Source organism: Schistocerca nitens, chromosome 2, assembly GCF_023898315.1.
Source record: "Schistocerca nitens isolate TAMUIC-IGC-003100 chromosome 2, iqSchNite1.1, whole genome shotgun sequence".
Lineage (NCBI taxonomy): Eukaryota > Metazoa > Arthropoda > Insecta > Orthoptera > Acrididae > Schistocerca > Schistocerca nitens.
This window is the reverse complement of record NC_064615.1, coordinates 888,708,878-888,729,730: the sequence shown is the minus strand read 5'-3', so window position 1 is coordinate 888,729,730 and position 20,853 is coordinate 888,708,878. Positions and strand designations below refer to the sequence as shown.

The window sequence follows — 20,853 nt, the reverse complement described above, 5'->3', positions numbered from 1 at the left end:
CAGGTTTATTTCAGTTTCTCTTCATCTGATTCGTCCAATATATTACTTCCTCATACCTATATATCGCGAAAAGACCGTGAAGTTAAAAATTAGAGAAAATCGTTCTTGCCGCAAAACATTCGCAACGTGAACAGGAAAAGGGGCAAACAGCAGTGGTACACCAAGTACCCTCCACCACACACCAGACAAGGAAGCGAGTTAATATTGCAGTGTCATCCAGTTCTGAGCTATGTTGAAAGTATCAAGTCCATAGCTCGTCGGGAAGTTAGTTTAAAATCAACTGCAAAACTGGACCGAACAGAAAGGCAAAAAGACAAAATACTCTCCTCCACATGCCAGACACGACAGTGGGTTAACTTGCAATGTCATCTACTTCTGAGTTATATTGAAAGAAGTCCCTAGCTCGTGGGGAAATTAGTGTGGGACCGACAAGAGAGCGACTAATAAAAACATGTTAAAAATACAAACGCTTTTACTAGTGTGGTTATTGAGAGTTGGGCTTATGACCCTCTGAACGTTCTCTCTTCTATGTGTGCAAGCCAACAGTCTTCTTGCGCGGTCTCAGAATACCCGTCAGTGGCGCGTCGCAGCAGCCGGCCTGTGCCCCCGTAGGCCTACGTGGGCGACACGGCTCCCGGAGCACGCGCCCTTCCTCCCGGAAGTGAAATCACAGCGGAATGCGTGACGCCGTGGTGGTGACGTCAACAAGCGTCACTGTCACGAGGATTCGCACCAAGCCGTTGCGAGCCCACTCGCCGTCACTTCCGGGAGATACTCTGCATTCATGTGCATAGACCACAGGCCTGCACAAATTATTCTCGTACCAGGCTGTACCAATTTGTAGAGGTATAAGCAATGCTCGTCGGAAGGACCGATTCAGGATATAGAAAAGTCAAAGCAAGCTTCGGTGACATGAAAATGATGGACGTCAACATTAAGAGTGCAAAAGGATCCCACTGCTAAACGCAGAGGGAAAAAAATGACTCTGAGCACTGTGGGACTTAACATCTGAGGTCATTAGTCCCCTAGAACTTAGAACTACTTAAACCTAACTAACCTAAAGACATCACACACGTCCATGCCCGAGGCAGGATTCGAACCTGCGACTGGAGCGGTCGCGCGGTTCCTGACTGAAGCGCCTAGAATCGCTCGGCCACACGGCCGGCAAACGCAGAGGAGAGAGGGGTTTGGTGGAAAGAGTATATTGAAGGACTTTACGACGGGAAGAACTTGTCTGATGTGATAGAAGAAGAAATAGAATTCCATGAGACACACTATTAGATTCAGCGTTTAATATAGATATGGAAGACTTGTCATCAGATGAGGCAGAAGGGATAGATAATATTCATTCGGAAATTTCGATGTCACTGGTGGAACTGGCAATCAAGGGATTATTCAAGTTGGTGTGCAGAATCTGTGAGTCACACAATCAGACTTTCGGGGAAAAAAAATTCTCCACGTAACCCGACGATAGCAAGGGCAAGTAACTGCCAGTACTATCACACAGTCAGCTTAATAGCTCGTGTATCCAAATTGCTGACAGGAATATTATGCGCAAGAGCGGAAACGAAAGCTGAAGATCTGTTAGACGGCGAGCAGTTCGGCTTTAGGAAAAACAAGGACACCAGGAAGGGAGTGCTGACGTTGCGCTTCATGATGAAAGCAAGACTTGGGAAAAATCAAGACACATTCATGTCATTTATCGACCCGGAAAGAGCGTTCGACAATGTAAAGTGGTGCAAGACGTTCGACATTCACAGGAAAATAGATGTAAACTATAGGCAAAGACAGGTAGTACGCAATATTCACAAGCTGCGGCATATTCGCAGTAACATTCCATAGCGATCCAGGAAATACTCATTTTGTTATAAATCCAGTATAAATGTCTTTAAAGTGTCAAAAATTCTGGCATTACGATGTCCACGGTACTCAGCTTTTTTTTTAATTTTGTGAAGATGCTTGTATGGCTGATTAATATGAATGTACCATCTATATACGCGGCGACGGCCTTGCCGCAGTGGATACACCGGTTCCCGTCAGATCACCGAAGTTAAGTTCCGTCGGGCGTGACCGGCACTTGGATGGGTCACCATCCGGGCCGCCGTGTGCTGTTGCCATTTTTCGGGGTGCACTCAGCCTCGTGATGCCAACTGAGGAGCTACTGGGCCGAACAGTAGCAGCTCCGGTCAAAGAAAACCATCATAACGACCGGGAGAGCGGTGTGCTGACCACATGCTCTCCTATCCGCATCCTCATTGAGGATGACACGGCAGTCGGATGGTCCCGATGGCCCACTTGTGGCCTGAAGACGGAGTGCTCTATATATCTATATACGCAGTGACAAGAATTACACTGAGGCAACAAAAGCCGTGAGATGTGCCCATTTGGATGTGGTATTCCAGGAAACAGATTTTTAACAAGGACTGTACGGAGATACATGCGCTGGATAGAATTCAAAAGATGACAGAAAAATGAAGCTTGCATCTGCACCAGCATTGTGCTCTGCCATCTTTCCTGCTTTACAGAGCAACCAAGCCTTCGACGTTCGACATCTGGACGCTTACTCAAGGATTCAACATGGATCATAGGTAGAGAATAGCACGCCAACAACTGGCCAGCTCCGCTTTTTCCAAGACACTCGTCTCATATCACAACGACTCTGCCCATTTGGATGTGGGGTGTCAGAAACCAGTTTTTGCCACGACCCTGCGGAGATAAATGCACCACATACTATTCAACAGCTGAAGAACGACTCGCCTCCCTTTGCTGATACTAGACCTTCAGTTCCTTGAATAATTTGCATAAAACAGACACACAGTTCGTCTCGTTACACACTAAGTGCATATCTGTATTACTAAATGGCTAAAATCGTCCAAGGGGCCTGATCCTACTTGCAGGTTGCCTATACAATGGCTTCATACAACTCATTGACAGGTATAATTTTATGTTAAATGTTTAACACAGCAAGTCAAGTATTAAAGTCAGAAACTCTTTTCGTTGACACCCTCCATAAAAAAAGAAAAGAGTTTATGGCTTATTACATTTTCGCTACTGATGCAGTAGAACGTCAGCATCAGGCATGAAGTTTCATTTTATTACTTCTTTGCTGCTAACTCTATGCGCAACACATTTTGCAGATAACACGGATTCAGAAAATATCATACTTGTGAAAAGCAACTAGCTCTTTATTGTCGCTAAGTAATCAGTACTATCGACAAGGAATGTCAAATTGATTCCTTATTTTTAGATATTCAGAAGGCTTTTGACACCGTTCCTCGCAAGTGACTTCCAATCAAACAGCGTGCCTGTCAAGTGTCTTCTCAGCTCAGCGACTAGATTCGTGAATTCCTGTCGGAAATGTCACAGTTCCTAGTAACTGACAGAAATGCATCGAGTGAAACAGAAGTAATATCTGGCGCTCCCCAAGGCCTTATGCTGCTCCTGATCTACATAAACTGTTTAGGAGACAATCTGAGTAGCCCTCTTAGACTGCTTGCAGATAAAATCAGTGAGAAAACAGTCTAGATCGCGCTAGTACTTTCTTAGAATGATCGGTTTCGACCTAGGATTAGGCCATCTTCAGATAGCACCATCTGTTTAAGTTGACGACGCTAGAACAGACAGTTGACCGCAGTCGTTGAAATTGCTCAACAGCAGGTTCAGAAACTGCCCAAGATCAATCTCAGCGACTGAGTTCAACAGTCTGTTTTACGCACCGTCAACTTCAGCTGATGGTGCTGTCTGTAGATGGCCTAAGCCGAGGGGGAAACAGGCCATTTTAAGAGAATACCATCGCGGTCTAGACTGTTTTTTCAATGATTTTATATAGATTACAAGATCGCCGCTTCCCGAAAATGTTATCAAAAATTTTGACTGCTTGCAGATGATGACGTCATTTATCGTCCTACAAAGTCGTCAGATGATCAAAATAAATTGCAAAACAATTTACACAAGTTATCTATATGATGCGAAAAGTAGCGACTGACTCTAAATAATGAAAAAAGTCATCTACATAAGTACTAAAAGAAATTCGCTAAATGTCGGTCGCGAGGTAAAACAACACAACTCTGGAGGCTGTAAGTTCAACTAAATACTTTGGGATTACAGTTACGAATAACTTAAATTGAAACGAATACATACGTGGTATATCTAAAAATTCGGTGAAAGCTATCAGACAACAAACAAAAGATACAAACAAATGCTCTTTACTGCCCTTCAAAATAGTCGCCACCCGCTACAACACACTTTTGACAACGTTCGTACAGCTTCTGGAAACTATCAGCAAAGGCCTGCTGTGGAATCGATCGCAGGACGGCTGTCTACGATCTTTGACGGCATTCACGTCGGCACAACGTTCACTTTTCATGGCCGTCTTCAAACGAGGAAACAGGAAGAAGTCCACAGGAGCCAGATCAGGGGTGTACGGAGGGTGTTCAAGAACAGTTAACATCTTCTGCGCCAGGAATTGGCGCACACGGATCGCGCAGTGTGCAGGGGCATTGTCACGGAGCAGCATCCATTTTCCAGTCCTGTGCAACTCTGGCCCAACCCGCCGTATACGCTGTAGCAATCGGCACAAAACGGATTGGTAAAATGCCGCATTAATGGTTTGACCGGCAGGAACAAATTCGATGTGGATGATGCCGTTGTTGTCGAAGAAGGCGATCAACAGTGTTTTCACCTTGGATTTTTGCAGACTTTTTTTTTTTTTGTCGCGGGTGGACGGTGAACGCCATAACATCGATTGCCGTTTTGATTCCGGATCGAACTGGTAGCACCAGGTCTCATCTCCCGTGACAATGGTGTTCAGTAGCAATGGATCCTGGTCACACATGGAAATGAAATCACCAATAGTTTCCATCCGTTTTGCTTTCTGCTCGTCTGTGAGCAAATCGGGAGCAGATCTTCCGCTTATCCAAATCATCAAGGACGATGGCGCGCACCGTGTCCTTTCCTTATGCCCAATTCCTTCGCAATCAACCTGAGAGTCCGTCGCCGATCTTGTGCCTGTATTTGCCGCATTTTTTCTGGCTTTCTACTTGTCGATGACCGACCCGAACGTGGCTCATCCTCAGTTGATTCCTTGCTTTCACGGAAGCGTTTAAACTAATCGTAGACAGATTTTCTGCTCACGGCTTCCCTCCCGTACACCTGCACCAACATTCCATTGCAGTTGTCCCCAATTTGTAGCAGAACTTGATGTTTACACGTTGCTTCATTGCGCTGTGACACTCCCTCTCACACTGAATACGTTCAACTGGTCGCAGTCTGTTTACACAGCCAGTCGCATGGCAGTGCATGTCGTGTATCGATTCTCCTCAAGTCTCTGAAGACCTATGCGCATGCACGTACATATGCCCCAAGTTGCCGTTTAGATGTAAGACCATTCACCGAACGTACATAATATTGGGGAGAAGGCAAACCAAAGACTGCGATTTGCTGGCAGAACACTTAGAAAATGTAACAAGTCTACTAAAGAGACTGGCCACACTACGCTTCACGTTCTCCTCTGGCATATTGCTGTGCGATGTGGGATCCGCATCAGATAGGATCGACGGAAGTATTAAGAAAGTTCAAATTAGGGCAGCTCGTTTCGTATGATCGAGAAATAGGGGAGAGAGTGTCACGGATATGGCACTCGAATTGGGATGGCAACTATTAAAACAGAGGCGTTTTTCGCGATAGGATGGTCTTATGAAATATGAGTCACGAACTATCTCCTCAGAGTGTGAAAATATTTTGCTGGGGCCCACCTACATAGGGAGGAATTATCTTAATAATACAATAAAATAAATCATAGCTTGCACGGAAAGATATGACTGTTTGTTTCTCCCGCACGCTTTTCGATAATGGAACGGTAGAAAAATAGATTGAAGGTGGCTCGATGAACCCTCTGCCAGGCACTTAATTGTGAATTGCAGAGTAATCATATAGATGGAGTTGTAGGCACAGATAGTATCCGTACACGGGATGACCAGGAGGAATGATCAACATTCTGGATATGACAGGAAACATCGTTTGAGGCGAAGAAGTTCTTATGGACATCTGTCCTATTCCGAATGGTTTCCGGAATAGAACACGTTTGATCGACACTGTTATTTATTTCCTACATTATTCAGCAGGTTGTTAGGTTTACTCGTGTACACATGTGCAACAGTTATTCAATATTACAACAAGCGTTTTACAATGTATTTTTCACAGATTCACCTCTAAGCATTATTGTACACGTCACATTACATTCGACTATCCCACCATTAACTCCAATCCATTTGTGCACTCTAGGGACAACATGTTCATTTGCTTGTCAGAGCGCCTCTGCACCTTCCATAATGAAGGCAGCAGCGTCCGTGATGTGACCAACCAGTTCATCTCGCATATTCACCTTTCGTTTGTCCACTTCAGACTTCATTGAACTTCATAAACAAAAAACTAATAGCGTACACTCTGGTGATCTTGGTGGGCAATTGCTGTACTACCAAGTCCAGCGACTAGAGTAAGTGCGACTGAGATGATCCCTCACGTGTCTAGTAAAATGTGGAGGTGCTCCGTCATGCAAGCAGTCTGCATGGCCAAAGGAACGTCCTACATGTGTTCAACAAAGGACTTTAAAAAAAAATGCAAGTAATTCTAGCCCGCCATTCGCTCTTATAGAATGATTGGACGTATCAGCATGTTATGTGCGTACCACTAGCCCAGAAACAGGTATGAATTAAATGCGTCCATTCAGAATAGGGCATACGTCCATATGAAGATTTGTGCTTCAAATGAGTGTTCATATCCCTGAATCGTAACCATTTCTTGCCGGCCGCGGTGGTCTCGCGGTTCTAGGCGCGCTGTCCGGAACCGTGCGACTGCTACGGTCGCAGGTTCGAATCCTGCCTCGGGCATGGATGTGTGTGATGACCTTAGGTTAGTTAGGTTTAAGTAGTTCTAAGTTCTAGGGGACTGATGACCGCAGCAGTTGAGTCCCATAGTGCTCAGAGCCATTTAACCATTTCTTCTGGAACACCCTTTACATGACTGAATGTATCTGCAAAATTGTATCATCGTACGACAAATAGTTCGGGAGATGATGATGTTTCATTAAAGAATTGGGGGGATGGGAGGATTTGCTGGCCTACAACTAAGCGAGCTACGACTACAGTAAATTTCGTAGGAACAGATGAAAGGATTAGTACCACATAGGGAGAGGCGGAAGAATATGTCAAAGTAGTGATAAGACTGCTGTGTTAAAAAAAGAAGACAAAAGGAAAGTAGTACAGAGCCACTGTTGTGTAGCGGGCAACACATGTGCGCTCGTGTAAGAAGCCGGGCCAGCAGTTTGTTGTTACATCACGGGGGCGCCTTCCGCTGCCGCGGGCGTTCCGTTACGTCACGAGGGAAACCCGAAGCGCGCGCCAGCAACAGTGCCGGCGCACCGGGCGTCGAGCGTCGACCCCTGAAAATAATCCGCCGCTCACCGGAAAAAAACGGTTTTTTTAGATAACAGCTTAATTCCACCGCAGTTTGGATACTGTACCCATAGCTGAACATAGTTTTCTTTTTCTGTAACTTACAGATTCGTCACAGTGCGACTTCGTTGTTAACAGTTCTCTTAAAACTCAGTTCAGTACTGACAGCTGCGGTGGAAGTAGAGGGGCGAGGCTCTCGCGAGAGGCAGGACTCACATTCAGCCAGACTCACAAGACCTGTAGCTGCGAATGAGTTCAGTTGCTGCTCATGGTATTCTTGATGGGCCTGTAGTTTTGCAGGATATAGTTTGAATTTTAGTTTGGATGTTAACGATATTTTTTCTCACGGTAATGGTTGCTTTACAGTAGCTATAGTTAGGGGACGTAGTGGCGTAATTAATGTTCATTCCTGGTCTTGAGAGTTTTGCTTATCGCACCTACCGTGTTGGAGAAGTAGCCAATAAGGATTTTGGAAAGTCCTATAATTAATCTCCATCCGCTTTTAATTTGTATACTCGTAATAAACAAAAAATAAGAGTTCATTCTGGGATAAAGGTAAAAATGAGAATATGTAAAAAATGGTTCAAATGGTTCAAATGGCTCTGAGCACTATGGGACTCAACATCTTAGGTCATAAGTCCCCTAGAACTTAGAACTACTTAAACCTAACTAACCTAAGGACATCACACACACCCATGCCCGACGCAGGATTCGAACCTGCGACCGTAGCAGTCCCGCGGTTCCGGACTGCAGCGCCAGAACCGCACGGCCACCGCGGCCGGCATGTAAAAAATGACTGATGATTGTACTGTATATTATCATAAATAAAGTTCTTCTTCATATACAAAAAATAGCACTACATGTTGACCTTGTCAAAATTCGAGAAGCGATTCTTCTAAGTGTTGTAGCACTCTGGGGCACCCTGGTATGCTCTGTGTAGTACATCCACTAGACAAAGAGAGATGAGTCACGTATCTATTTTTTGGCGTGTGACCTTGGCAGCCCTTCACCAAAACAACATTTCCCCTTTGCACTAGCCTTCGGGTCAGATCGCTTACCATCCTTTGTGATCCTTCGTTGAGCGCTTTTGTTTTGTATTTCATTTCTTATGGCTACTGTAGTTACTATTTAGTTGTTATTCCGTTGTTCGTTGTGTAATACTGGACAATGTCAAAAGCAAGAACGTCAAATATTAAGTGTGGAAACGTCCACTGCCGTTCGCTTGGACACGGGATTCACGCAGATGATCAGTCAAGAAAAAGACTTTGCACGTTACGTGTCTACTTGTAGAAAACGAAACAGAAAATGGAGGCCAGCTTGTGTCCATTAACAACGAGAGCGAAGAAACTGTTGCACTTCTCAAGCGGAACCAAAAACATCGTCCTGAAGATTGCAAGGAAACCATCCAAAATGCAAAGGAAGCTAGGAAAGCATTGAAGCTAGGAGCTCTGGGGAAAAATTCTTTATGGATAAGGCTTTTTTTTTCAAATTTCTGTCTTCCTGTACGGCTCCCTCTAGTACCATAGAAATTATTGCTTGATGTCTTAATAGATGTCCTGTCATCCTGTCCCTTCTTCTTCTTCTGCCTCTCCCGCCAGTAGCTGTAAACAACACACACTATCAGGAGACTGAAGAAATTAGTTCTCCTTTGGCATCGTGCCTGTTAGTCACGCAGTTTCACTACAGAGTAAGTTTTATAATACCGAAGAGTTCTCTGCTTGAATTCCTGCCGTCTTTGGAGTAATTTGTAGAAATCAGCATGGGTTTCGAAAAAGTGTGTCATGTGTAACCCAGTTCGCGCTATTCGTCCACGTGACTCAGGGGGCATAGACACGGTTTCACAGGTAGATGCCGTGTTTCTTGACTTCCGCAAGGCGTTCGATGCAGTTCCCCACAGTCGTTTATGAACAAAGTAAGAGCATATGGACTATCAGACCAATTGTGTGATTGGATTGAAGAGTTCCTAGATACAGAACGCAGATTGTCATTCTCAATGGAGAGAAGTCTTCCGAAGTAAGAGTGATTTCAAGTGTGCCGCAGGGGAGTGTCGTAGGACCGTTGCTATTCACAATATACATAAATGACCTTGTGGATGACATCGGAAGTTCACTGAGGCTTTTTGCAGATGATGCTGTGGTGTATCGAGAGGTTGTAACAATGGAAAATTGTACTGAAATGCAGGAGGATCTGCAGCGAATTGAAGCATGGTGCAGGGAATGGCAATTGAATCTCAATGTAGACAAGTGTAATGTGCTGCGAATACATAGAAAGATAGATCCCTTATCATTTAGCTACAAAATAGCAGGTCAGCAACTGGAAGCAGTTAATTCCATAAATTATCTAGGAGTACGCATTAGGAGTGATTTAAAATGGAATGATCATATAAAGTTGATCGTTGGTAAAGCAGATGCCAGACTGAGATTCATTGGAAGAATCCTAAGGAAATGCAATCCGAAAAGAAAGGAAGTAGGTTACAGTACGCTTGTTCGCCCACTGCTTGAATACGGCTCAGCAGTGTGGGGTCCGTACCAGATAGGGTTGATAGAAGAGATAGAGAAGATCCAACGGAGAGCAGCGCGCTTCGTTACAGGATCATTTAGTAACCGCGAAAGTGTTACGGAGATGATAGATAAACTCCATTGGAAGACTCTGCAGGAGAGACGCTCAGTAGCTCGGTACGGGCTTTTGTTGAAGTTTGGAGACCATACATTCACCGAAGAGTCAAGCAGTATATTGCTCCCTCCTACGTATATATCGCGAAGAGACCATGAGGATAAAATCAGAGAGATTACAGCCCACACAGAAGCATACCGACAATCCTTCAAAAAAAAAAATGGTTCAAATGGCTCTGAGAAGTATGGGACTTAACATCTGAGGTCATCAGTCCCCTAGAACTTAGAACTACTTAAACCTAACTAACCTAAGGACATCACACACATCCATGCCCGAGGCAGAATTCGAACCTGCGACCGCGCGGTTCCGGACTGCGCGCCTAGAGACAATCCTTCTTTCCGCGAACAATACGAGACTGGAATAGAAGGGAGAACCGATAGAGGTACTGAAGGTACCCTCCGCCACACACCGTCAGGTGGCTTGCGGAGTATGGATGTAGATGTAGATGTAGAATTACTCAGGCAACATTTGCTATGGTAGCACACGTGGCTCGTCCGAAATTACCAACACCAACGATGTGTATGCCCCGGATGACGAACGGATAAGTCTGAAAATAGTAGGCACTTTGAACTGATGCTGCGACCAGTCGCTTTATTATATTTCTTCTTGGTTTCAGGAGATTTAGTGTGTCTAACTAGAGACTATAGTTATTGAGTTACACAAATATGCCTTAGGAGAAAAAGATTTAATGAGCAGGATTTTTCAATGTGTAAAACATTTATAAGGGAAGCAAATAAACTGGTGGGTAACGGGGTACACTCTTGGGTGGAAGCTTTCCCGGTCAGTAATTGTGTGTAATGGAGTTTTCCTTTGAAAACAAGTTTGTTTGCCAAGATCGCTGTTTTCACACAGTTACTGGATTACTAGCTTCGGCAATATGTATTGCCATCCTCATATGTATAAAAAGAATATATGCAGAGTTTACAGACTTACAGTTTAAAAATAAAAGAAAGACCACAGCAGGGCACACACAACAGCTCAGTGACAAAAATGTACATACTCATAAAACCTCTAATTGATTATTAATTATTCCATGTTGTATCCGCCCATATGGGCAGAATTTAGTGAGAGTTGTTATTTTACAGCATTGGTATAGTCCTCTTGGGAGAGGGTGGTGAAAGCATTGCGTGGTATGACTATCAGCGTCCGATGTTGTGATTGACCTGTTGTGTCTGCCCTACTTCGTTCCTCTCTCTCTCTCTTTTTTATTGTATGCCTCTAATCTCGGCATATTTTCTTTTTGTAGATGTGAGGATGGCAATACATATTACTGAAACTAGTAATCGAATCACTGTGTTAAAATATCGATCTTGGCAAAGAAATTTGTTTTCAAAAGGGGATTACAGTACAAAATTATAGATCGCCTCTTACACTGAACGATGGTGCCAGGTAACCATTTATGTGTAAGTTACGAATGCTGTCACAAATAACTGACGCTTGCAAAACATAGGTGTGTGGAAAGAGACATTCAGAAGCAGACTGTTGCAGCAGACAGAATTATATAAAAATATGGACCAGTTACGACTAGATTGGGGAGGGAGATAATTTTACATTGTTATGGTATTCTGTGAAGGTGTATGTTTTATACTTTTCAATGTAATATGCCTTGAAAATTTTGGAAGGAAACGTTTGTACTTATTCGAGAATTTTGTGAAGTGACTAATTTATGAGTGCAGATCCCAAATTTCTCAAGGTGTCCGTATTGAAACCTTTGTCAGCACTTCGCAGGACGGGAACTTTACCATTAATGCTGCCAAGAGGATGCTCGTGAAGGTCAGAGTGGCAAGCAAAGCTTGGCTTTCATAACTTCTTAACGCATAGGGCATCCACGTGCTCTTTACTGCTGCCAACTCTTTATCTTTTACAAAAACGTGAGCGCAAGTAGATGAGATGTAGGAATATATGCCAAATTTCTTCTTTTACCATTGTCCAACCTTTTAATTAATCTTTTTATTTTACTTTGCAGTTTTTTTTTTTCATCTGATTGGTTTGATGCGACCCGCCATGAGTTTCTCTCCTGTGCCAATTTCTTCATCACAGAGTAGCACTTGCAACCTACGTGCTGGATGTATTCCAGTCTCTGTCTTCCTCTACAGTTTTTGCCCTCTACAGCTCCCTCTAGTACCATGGAAGTCAGTCCCTGATGTCTTAACAGATGTCATATCATCCTGTCCCTTCTGCATGTTAATGTATTTCATATATCCCTTTCCTACACGATTCTGCGCAGAACCTCGTCATTCCTTACCTTATCAGTGTTGCAAATTTTCAACATTCTTCTGTACCATCACATCTCAAATGCTTCGATTCTCTTCTGTTCCGGTGCAAGTTTCACTACCGTACAATGCTGTGCTCCAAACGTACGTTCTCAGAAATTAATTCCTCAAATTGAGGCCTATGTTTCGTACTAGAAGACTTCTGTTGGCCAGGAAAGCCCTTTTAGCCGGTGCTAGTCCGCTTTTGATGTCTTCCTTGCTCCGCCCGAGATTAGTTATTTTGCTGCCTAGGTAGTAGAATTTCTTGACGTCATCTACTTCGTGACCATAAATACTGATGCCAAATTTCTCGCTGTTCTTATTTTTGCTGCTTCTCATTACTTTCCTCTTTCTTTGGATTACTCTCAATCCATATTCTGTGCTTATTACACGGTTCATTCCATTCTAAAAATCCTGGGATTCTTCTTCACTTTCACTAAGGAGAGCAATGTTCAAAAATACTCAAACGTGTGTGAAATCTTATGGGACTTAACTGCTAAGGTCATCAGTCCCTAAGCTTACACACTACTTAACCTAAATTATCCTAAGGACAAACACACACACCCATGCCCGAGGGAGGACTCGAACCTCCGTCGGGATCAGGCCGCACAGTCCATGACTGCAGCGCCATAGACCTCTCGGCTAATCCCGCGCGGCGGATAGCAATGTCATGAGCGAATATTATCACTGAATTTTAATCCCATTCCTTAACCTTTTTTTCCCTTCATTGCCTCTTCGATGTATAGTTTGAACAGTAGGCGCGGAAGACTACATCCCTGTCTTACACTCTTCTTAATCGAGTACTTCCTTCTTGGTCTCCCACTCTTATTATTCCCTGTTGTGTCTTGAAATGTTGCTATAACCCGTCTCTCCCTATAGCTTCCCCCGTTTTCCCTAGAATTTCGAGTATCTTGCACCATTTGACATTGTCGAAGACTTTTTCCAGGTCGACAAATGCTATTAATGTGTCTTGATTTTTCTTTAGTCTTGCTTCTATTATCAAATTCAACGTCAGAATTGCCCCTCTGTTGCCTTTACCTTTCCTAAAGTCAAACTGATCGTTATTGTAACACATCCTCAATTTTCTTTTCCATACTTATATTATTATCGTTAGCAACTTGGATACATGAGCTGTTAAACTGATTGTGCGAACTACTCGCACTTCTCAGCTCTTGCAATCTTCGGAATTGTGTAGAAGCAATAACTATAGCTTTAGAGAACTTCAAGCGTATCTCTTCATCACCTTTCTACTTCCGTTGAAATGGCTCTGAGCATTATGGGACTTAACTTCTAAGGTAATCAGTCCCCTAGAACTTAGAACTACTTAAACCTGACTAACCTAAGGACATCACACACATCCATGCCGGAGGCAGGATTCGAACCTGTGACCGTAGCGGTCGCATGGTTCCAGACTGTAGCGCCTAGAACCGTCTACTTCCGTATTCCACTTCTTTGCTTACTGATTCTTCCTGATTAATCTACTCTTCACCACTATTAAATCATGATCTGAATCTATATCTGTGGGAGTTATCACAATAGATTCATTTAATGTGGACACATACATCGCTATCTTTATGTACAAGTACATACGAAATGAGTACATCACAAACAACCTTACGCTGTGTGGCGGTGGGTACTTTGTGACTTGTGTAACATCGCACAAAGAAAAATCCGACAATCAGCAAACAATCAGAGAAAATATAACCGTGTGGCAGATTAATAAACACAGTAACAGGCTGATTATAACTCTTGCGATTTGTTTCTCCTAATGAAAACAAAGGGGCGACAGCTTCTCTCGACACGCCAGCGCAGCATAATGCATCGCGTTTTACTCGAAGTATCTCGTGTTACAGCCGTCAGACAGAGTTACAGTGTGGCGAACATGAAAATATGATGATTTCTTAAGATTTCATTTGCATAATACGCACACCTGATATCAATAACAAAAGACGTTTCTCGCTAACGTCATCAGGAAACGTATTTTCGTGAACTTCCTCTAAATCTTGTTAAAAGTTTGCTATCGTAAACAGAACTAAAACGGTAACATATTGCAGGACTTGGCAAACACAATAATAGTTGTTCCATCTTTGTAGATTGAATAGTTCATGAGTTTGAGCCCACTGAATGAAATGCGCAGGATGTGGTAAAATTTTTTTCGCCTCCACGTGTGCCTATCGTAGTATAAATCATAAGTAATTTTGAAGACACTATAGAAAATGTAATTTAATTTTTCGTTATCCATAACGGTTTTATTGAAGTATAAAGACGAAAAAGCTCTGTATTAACTACTAATTTTGTGTCCATTGGCGCATTTCCTTCTTCTCTTCTCTATGAATCATCTAATTTAACTTTTTCACCGACGAACTGCCTGATGTGCGTTTCTGCGAAATGAGTCGCAGTAGTCTATGATCAAACTGGTATTCCAGTGGCCATGATACCATCTTTCCATCACTGTGATGTAAAGATGAAAGCGTCCACTTAGTTCCTCATTGGCATTACTCAAATTTTTAGGGAATAAAGAAATCAAAAAACTGTCCAAAAAGTGAGGCTCATCTAACAACCCATTAACTTGAATTTAAATGTATCCAGCTTGTTGCCTGGATCAGATATGTAATGAGGATCCTTTTTGAAGCCTCCTTGAATGACATCCAAGACTCCCTCTCACTCAAGTCATTTTTTACTCAAATTTGGAATCAAACATCAGTTTTTGTGTGTCAGGTCCAATAAACACTATCTTAAATACGCTTCTGACAGCTGAGGAAACTTCTCGCAGAGATACTCCATTACAAACTGTTTTATTAGGCCCAAACTAATTTTTATTTAAAGTAACAGATTTTTCCAGATCGACAAGGTTTTGCGCAAAAAGAAGATAATCCCAACCACTTTAACCACTGCATCCGAAATTTCATCTTCCGTTTAGTATTAAGAGAAAAAATGTATGAAATGTGTAAGATTAAAACAGCTAAAATACTTTTTTAAATCTGAGTGTTAATTATAAAAAAGGGTGGACAATACGTATTTTTTGTTGTCATGTTAAGTTTAAGAATACTAAAAACCATAAGAAGAAATTGTTGTCAGAACAAAAGCATTCTCCTCCATTCTCGCACTTTCCTTGCATCAGCCATTTCTCTAGTAGAAACTTTCTAGTCAAAACATCTACAGCGCAAGCTGAAAATCGTTGTTACGTGTCTGAAACAGTTTACGTCTCACATAAAGCGAATGGAGAGTAGACGCTTCTTTCTGGTCGCAATCTCTGAGTGCTTCCACTGGCAATATTCATAAATACTTGAAAGATAACGGGCGTTGCGTCGGATAAAATTGTCTAAAGTGTATAATGTATCCACGAGGAGGGCAATACCGTCCGGCGCAACGTCTGGTGAAACTTTCATGTTGTTATTACATCGGGAAAGTCTCAAACAGCAAAATATTAGTAAACTATGACTGTAATTTCCTCAGTGGGACAGCTTCCTACTGCTTTTGCAAAACGCATTTCTTCTGTAGCTGTGGTATCTAAAGTATATTTAAGATTTGATAGTAATCATGCCATCAAAAAGTTAGACCCACACCTTTTGCTTTTAATGTCATGACTTTAATAGTACCTTTCTTGGTAGGAGGGCCTCGATGGTCTTTCTTCCGAAACGACGTGATATTTAAAAAGGTAGACAAAGAAAGCAATAAGATTTCATATACACTCCTGGAAATTGAAATAAGAACACCGTGAATTCATTGTCCCAGGAAGGGGAAACTTTATTGACACATTCCTGGGGTCAGATACATCACATGATCACACTGACAGAACCACAGGCACATAGACACAGGCAACAGAGCATGCACAATGTCGGCACTAGTACAGTGTATATCCACCTTTCGCAGCGATGCAGGCTGCTATTCTCCCATGGAGACGATCGTAGGGATGCTGGATGTAGTCCTGTGGAACGGCTTGCCATGCCATTTCCACCTGGCGCCTCAGATGGACCAGCGTTCGTGCTGGAGGTGCAGACCGCGTGAGACGACGCTTCATCAGTCCCAAACATGCTCAATGGGGGACAGATCCGGAGATCTTGCTGGCCAGGGTAGTTGACTTACACCTTCTAGAGCACGTTGGGTGGCACGGGATACATGCGGACGTGCATTGTCCTGTTGGAACAGCAAGTTCCCTTGCCGGTCTAGGAATGGTAGAACGATGGGTTCGATGACGGTTTGGATGTACCGTGCACTATTCAGTGTCCCCTCGACGATCACCAGTGGTGTACGGCCAGTGTAGGAGATCGCTCCCCACACCATGATGCCGGGTGTTGGCCCTGTGTGCCTCGGTCGTATGCAGTCCTGATTGTGGCGCTCACCTGCACGGCGCCAAACACGCATACGACCATCATTGGCACCAAGGCAGAAGCGACTCTCATCGCTGAAGACGACACGTCTCCATTCGTCCCTCCATTCACGCCTGTCGCGACACCACTGGAGGCGGGCTGCACGATGTTGGGGCGTGAGCGGAAGACGGCCTAACGGTGTGCGGGACCGTAGCCCAGCTTCATGGAGACGGTTGCGAATGGTCCTCGCCGATACCCCAGGAGCAACAGTGTCCCTAATTTGCTGGGAAGTGGCGGTGCGGTCCCCTACGGCACTGCGTAGGATCCTACGGTCTTGGCGTGCATCCGTGCGTCGCTGCGGTCCGGTCCCAGGTCGACGGGCACGTGCACCTTCCGCCGACCACTGGCGACAACATCGATGTACTGTGGAGACCTCACGCCCCACGTGTTGAGCAATTCGGTGGTACGTCCACCCGGCCTCCCGCATGCCCACTATACGCCCTCGCTCAAAGTCCGTCAACTGCACATACGGTTCACGTCCACGCTGTCGCGGCATGCTACCAGTGTTAAAGACTGCGATGGAGCTCCGTATGCCACGGCAAACTGGCTGACACTGACGGCGGCGGTGCACAAATGCTGCGCAGCTAGCGCCATTCGACGGCCAACACCGCGGTTCCTGGTGTGTCCGCTGTGCCGTGCGTGTGCATGGTTTGTACAGCCCTCTCGCAGTGTCCGGAGCAAGTATGGTGGGTCTGACACACCGGTGTCAATGTGTTCTTTTTTCCATTTCCAGAAGTGTATATATTTGTGTGTGTGTGTGTGTGTGTGTGTGTGTGTGTGTGTGTATGTGTTGCTGTGTGTGTGTGCGTGTGTGTTGCTAATAAATTTTTTAAATAAAAAGTGAAAAATCGTTGGTTTTGATGCAATAATTTCAGAACTGGTTGAGGTTATAGGTAAATTAGTCTCCGGCTGTAAAGATGGTTTTAAATTTTTTTGAGGCATTATCACTTCCTAGACTAGCAATACATTTTCTACATGTAGCTGTTCAGATATTTTTTGTTACAGAATTACATTACAGGAGTTATACATAGCCGCGCAGCGTAGCCGCGTGGCCTCGGGCGCCTTGACACGGTTCGCGCGGTTCCCCCGTCGGAGGTTTGAGTCCTCCCTCGGGCATGGGTTTGTGTGTTGTCCTTAGCGTAAGTTATTTAAAGATAGATTAAGTGGTGTGTAAGTCTAGGGACCGATGACCTCAGCAGTTTGGTCCCATAGGAACTTATCACAAATTTTCAAAAACATTTCCATAAACCATAAGAATAAGTTACTTTAGTTATTACGTCATTGGCTTGGTGTTACATATGAACTTGCGAGCAGGTGTATAACAACGAGACTGCGTCCTCGGAATCTTTCGCAGTGACGTGCCTGAATTTTCTCGGTTATCAAGCCGCGTTATGTAGACATGACATCAGCGTCTGAAACCTTCTAGAGAGGGCCGAAGTGACGCATACGTGGGAAGGCGAGTTGGACTGCTCTTAGCGGCTCTGGCCCGCCATGGGAAAGAGTGACATCAGGTGTCGCGAGAGGTCCACGCCACGTTTGAACCTGTCGCTCCCGCCTCCCTACAAGGGCCAAGCATCTGCCTTTGCTTCCGCTTGATATCCCAAGCCCGGCCCCATGACTTTCTAAGTGTGTATCCCCGGCCTCTGTTAAAATTGCTGCGATTTGCTCCAATGTCGGCTGGCACTATATCGCGGAGTCCCAGTACGATGACACACGAGCCGAGACTTCTCTTTTTCAACTATGTTTTATGCCCATTTTTCTAGACACTTTTCATGCACCCTCGATTTCTGAAGCTACCTTTGTTTCATAGGTCGCTTGTGCTCAGCGTAATGTTCACAAGGGAACCACCCCATCGCACCCCCCTCAGATTTAGTTATAAGTTGGCACAGTGGATAGGCCGTGAAAAACTGAACACAGATCACTCGAGAAAACAGGAAGAAGTTGTGTGGAACTATGAAAAAATAAGCAAAATATACAAACTGAGTAGTCCATGTGCAAGATAGGCAACAACAAGGATATAGTGCGCCCAGGAGCGCCGGAGTCCCGTGGCTAGTGTGAGCAGCTGCGGAACGAGAGGTCCTTGGTTCAAGTCTTCCCTCGAGTGAAAAGTTAATTTTTTTATTTTCAGACAATTATTTTGTGAAGCTACACAGGTACACAGAGCAGTATTGTTTACGTGATCGTGTGTCAATTATCAAAGTTCAGGCACTCACACATAATCAACTTCACTCTCCAAAATTCCAGGACACGTTCAGATTTGCTTGGACATATGCAGGATTTGACGGTCTACACACGGAAAAATTTGAAAACGTTAAAAACGTATTTTTTTGACAGAGCACAGGGAAAACTGTGCGACTGTGAAACTGTTGCATTCATTTGTTGCAGTTTATGTGACAAACTCTTATGTTTTCATCACTTTGTTGGGAGTGATTATCACATCCTCAAGAAACCTAAATCGGGCAAGGTAGAAGAATATTTTTACCCATTCGCCAAGTGTACAAGTTAGGTGGGTCGACAACATATTCGTGTCATGTGACGCACATACCGTCACCAGTGTCGTATAGAATATATCAGATTTGTTTTCCTGTGGAGGAATCGGTTGACCTATGACCTTGCGATCAAATGTTTTCGGTTCCCATTGGAGAGGCACGTCCTTTCGTCTACTAATCGCAGGTTTTGCGGTGCTGTCGCAAAACACAGTCACTAAACTTATTACAGTGAAAAGAGACGTCAATGAACGAACGGACAGATCATAACTCTGCGAAAATAAAGAAAGTAAACTTTTCACTCGATGGAAGACTTAAACCAAGGACCTCTCGTTCCGCAGCTGCTCATGCTAACCACGGGTTCACTGCGCGCCTGAGCTCACACTAGCCTTGATGTTGCCTATCTTGCACATGGGCTACTCAGTTTGTATATTTTGCTTATTTTTTCATAGTTCCACACAACTTCTTCCTGTTTGCTTGATTGATCTGTGTTCAGTTTTTCAATGCCTATCCACTGTGCCAACTTATAACTAAATCTGAGGTGGGTGCGATGGGGAGGTTCCCTTGTCAGCAAACATGCAAATACGAGGGGTGTTTTTTAAGTAAGCATCGTTTTGAAATTAAAAAAAAAAAAATGGTTCAAATGGCTCTGAGCACTATGGGACTCAACTGCTGAGGTCATTAGTCCCCTAGAACTTAGAACTAGTTAAACCTAACTAACCTAAGGACATCACAAACATCCATGCCCGAGGCAGGATTCGAACCTGCGACCGTAGCGGTCACGCGGTTCCAGACTGTAGCGCCTTTAACCGCACGGCCACTTCGGCCGGCGAAATTTAAAAAAGACGTGCTAAGATATCTCAATAGTTTTATTTTTACATGAAAGCCTGTACCTTAATCTACTTTTCTACATAATTTCCGTCCATATTGAGGCTCTTGTCATAACATTGTACCAGTTTTTGAATACCCTCCTCATAGAAGTCTGCCGTCTGACTTGTTAACCACTGCATCACCACTGTTTTGACTTCGTCATCGTCTTAAAGACGCTGACCGTCCAGGTGTTTCTTCACGTACAGGAACAGATGGTAGTCACTGGGCGCAAGATCGAGGCTGTACATAGTCGCATAGTGCTCAGAGCCATTTGAACCATTTTTAGCCAGTGATCAAAATTAGCGACGGTTATGGATCACTGATCCCCTTGTCTCGACTTCAGTTTCTCGATTACTCTTCCCCAGGGGGCCAATCAGTGTTAGCTCATTCATTCAATTAGTTCATTTAATCCAATAATGATTTACGAGTCCCTTTGCAGAAGGATTGCGACAGGGATAATAAAGGCTGTATTCGACAATAATAAATTACTGATCAACATGTATTGTTTACTGTTGCAACTGTTCTGTCAACAAAAAGTTCAAGCTACACTATGATTCAAATTGGTTCAAATGGCTCTGGGCACTATGGGACTTTAATTCTGAGGTCATCAGTCCCCTAGAACTTAGAACTACTTAAACCTAACTAACCTAAGGACATCACACACATCCATGCCCGAGGCAGGACTCGAACCTGCGACCGTAGCGGTCGCGCGGTTCCAGACTGTAGCGCCTAGAACCGCTCGGCCACCCCG

The 20,853-nt window shown here is 44.0% G+C and overlaps 1 long non-coding RNA gene and 1 pseudogene across 2 annotated transcripts in view; one reads left to right on the top strand and one right to left on the bottom strand.

Moving 5' to 3' along the window:
- LOC126237199 (uncharacterized) overlaps nucleotides 1–20,853 on the bottom strand; it is a 418,088-nt gene that overhangs the window by 83,480 nt on the left and 313,755 nt on the right. The window lies entirely within an intron of this gene.
- LOC126238150 (5S ribosomal RNA) lies at nucleotides 2,000–2,117 on the top strand (annotated as a pseudogene).